Source organism: Passer domesticus, chromosome 3 (assembly GCF_036417665.1).
Source record: "Passer domesticus isolate bPasDom1 chromosome 3, bPasDom1.hap1, whole genome shotgun sequence".
Lineage (NCBI taxonomy): Eukaryota > Metazoa > Chordata > Aves > Passeriformes > Passeridae > Passer > Passer domesticus.
The window spans coordinates 16,383,384-16,386,818 of NC_087476.1; positions in this window are offsets into that span (position 1 = coordinate 16,383,384).

Sequence of the window (3,435 nt, forward strand, 5' to 3'; positions counted from 1 at the left end):
TGGCCCGCGGTAGCCCTGCGGCCTCCTCGGGCGCGCCGCCTGCGTGACGCCTCGGAGCCGCCTGCCGATTCCGCCCCTGTCACCACCGCTTTCACTCCGTGTGTGGCATCAGAGCAGCCAGCAGGATGTAACTACAGACTCTGAGTATTTAGGGCTGTCGCTGCTGACCAGCACTACAGTGGGTTGACTCACAAAGGACAAGCGATTATTTTGGTTTTTTCCTATGCAGTTTTTTGGGCTTAAGCGTATGTAGTGGACAGAGAGTGCTGCTTAACTAGAAAAGCTGCTGTAAGAGAAAGTTTCCTCATTTTGTTTTATGGTGGGGGGAAAAATTTCGTTCTCTTGCATGAAATATGATGGGAAGGCCAGAATCCCCCTGCCAGGGCTGGTGGGACATGGCAGTGGCGTGAGGCAGTGTGTGCGAGGAGACAGCCTTGGGCACTTCAGTACTGTGAGGGCTGGTGAAACTTTGGATCCCCTCCTGACTGCAGATCTTCACAGCAGCATTCCTTGTGTGACAAGCCTTTTTCACATTTCCCCATTCAGCTGATTGTGGGTGCTGTGCTATTTTAAACCCACATGGAAGTATGTTTTTAGGACCATCTGCTACCGGCCCTAACCCAGATGATACAGTTAGAGCCTGCCCACAGCATCCTCCCCTCCTTCAGACAGTTCCAGGAACAAGCAGTGAGTCAGTCCCGCAGCTGAACTCATATTTAGCTAACCCTGATATCCTGCCTATCGGAGAGAAATGCACAACGGCCTTCCCAGGTGCAAAGCCCTGTTGTTCCCATTATTTAGAGAATGCATGGAATTTAAAAAAAAAAAAAAAAAAAAACACCACCAAAGCAAAAGTCAGATCAGTTACTACATCAGTTCCTTTTGTCTGAAGGGTGAGAAGGATGAAGTGATCAGTCCCCACACAGCAGCTTGCCCATCTTGCCTTTGGTTCCAGGCTGAAGGGCAATTTCTGCCCCTGGCTGACGAGAAGGCTCGCAGCCCTCCCCTCTCCTCTTGCCTCTCGCCGCCGTGGTGCTGCCTCGGCAGCGGCTCTCCCTCGTTCTGAAACATCTCTGCACAGCTGGAGCATAGTTAATTCTTCCTTCGGGCACCGGGGCTGAGGGGAGGCGTCTCCTAGAGCTGTCTGAAGGCCAGTGTTGCCTGTCAGGGTCCTGCCTTCTCTCATTGAGCAGCTGTTGTTAAACACATATCTGTGTGTCTGCATGGGGCTCTTTACCTTAGGAGCTTCATGAGCCTGAAATAAGGTTTCAGCCAGTGGATCATCTGGAAAAGCCTCCCAGAGAGCGGCATGACTAAGAACCAGCGTTTATAAACCATTACTTGATGTATTTTAAACTCCTGCTCTTTGATCCCTTTATGATCCAGCAGCCGCTTTCTGGCTGTTTGGCAAAACCAGCAAAACATGCCCTGCCCTGTCATCACATTTCTCCTGGATCCCCTCAGCATGCTGCACTGTTTCCCACCCAGCAGGTTAATGACCCGTAATTACCTTCATCATGTAATGAAAAAAGTTCAGTATCTCCACAGCAGATACACTAGCACTCAGTCTGGGCACAGCCTTCAATGTTAAATGACACCTGAGGCCCTGTCCTGCTCCTGCTGAAGTGGAGGTAAATACCCCACCTAGCCTCTGCACAGCCACTGGCTTCCCAAATCTGCAGCACAGAGGAAGAACCCTCCCTGCTGAGGCCTGGAGCATTACCTGTAAAATGAGTATGAAACATGAACTTTTTTTTAGGCTATGCAGTGTTTGTGTTCTCCCATGTAAGCTCGGATCAGCCCTGGCTCTGAGGAACTTTTGCTGGTATCCTGTTTCAATCAATGCTGATTTAAATAAGCATTGTGAACCTAATTATTTAGTACTGCTCACATGACGCTGCATTTGCTATGGTACCCTTGAGACAGGCAGGCTTTATCCTGCTCAACAGAAACATCCGCAGCTGTACCACACTGTGCTTCAGGCTCCTTGGAGTTACTTCATCGTTGCCTGACAGCTGTGTCCCTGACCATTATCTGGTGGCCGCATACTTCAATAGCGGACTGTATGTACTGTATGCACTAGACTACAGTGTGACCTGACAACTTGGCTTCCTCTCCCAGAGTATATCTTCTGCTACTCTTCAGCATCCTACAGTTTATCTGTGGTCAGCTCTCTTACCCATTTCCTGCCAGCTGCTACTGGTCTTTTAGTCAGCTCTGTCAGGCACACAGGCAATGGTGAGCTTGCTGAGCCTTGTGCACATTATTTCTTGGATGGAGGCTCTGCAAAGGCTGCTCTGGAGTTTTGTACAGAGGATTTCTTCATATGAAGTGTCATGGCAATTAGAGAATGCCATTCTTAAGAAATACACTTTGAATTTATCAGGTGGTATCAGTTTTATCTCTGTTCTAGCATTGTTGCAGCATTATGGCTGAGGCTTTGAAATTACAATATTGTTCCTAGTAAAAATTATAACTAATTTCATCAGCCCACAAGCCCAGAATTTGGTATTCTTCTTACCTCCTTTGCCAAGCTGTCCCACAGAGATATTAAAGCAGCTGAGGGCACAAGTCCCTGCTCTGAATCCAGAATTTGATGTTTTACAGGAATATAATTCCTCTGCCTAAACCATTTGGAAAATGGCTCGTTAACCAATCTGGGACTGAGCTGATGGCGCTGTGGTCATGTACTGAGCTCAGTTTGTGTCCTCATAGCCACAGCAGGGTGCAGCAGCTGTGGAGGGTCACTATTCATGGACGTGTCCCTTGCTTCTCTTGCTCCAGTCAGGGCAGGTTTAGGTTTACTTTTGGGGCTGTGTTGGGAAGCACCTGTTCTGAGGGAACCAAGTCACTGGAGCTTAGGGCTATTAACAGAGGGCTTGTTCTCCACCCTTCCGCCTCGACTTCCCCTGTGTGGCAGCTCCCTTCCCAGGAGCACCCAAGTGAGCCCCAAATGAGATGAATATACGGTGAAACAGAAATTGGCTAGAGAGACTCTGGTGCTCCAGCCTATCAAGCAAGAATGGCTTTGAAACAGCAAAAGGAGAAGAGCTCAAAGATTTGCCCAAATGATTTGCCTTTTTTTTTTTTTTTTTAAAGAAAAAATAGCTTTAAACCTTTATGAGATTTGTGAGTCAGAATGTAATATGTCCTTATACTGGGGTATGGGACAGTGGAGGAGTTCCTGAGATGTCTTGTTTGCATTTTGCTAAGCCCAGACACACACCATCGGTAGCAGGTTCTGTAAGGTTAAGCACAGGGAAGGCATGGATAAGGCTGTGTCCATGTCCCATTCAGCCATGCAGCCTTACTGCACACCTGGAAACAGGAGTGCTTGGGCCGAAGGCCAATGGAAAATCAAGGGGAAGAAGAAATTTGGCTCACACAGTGGAATTCACTGCTGAGCTTCTGAGAGACTGAATGCTCACAGAGTGT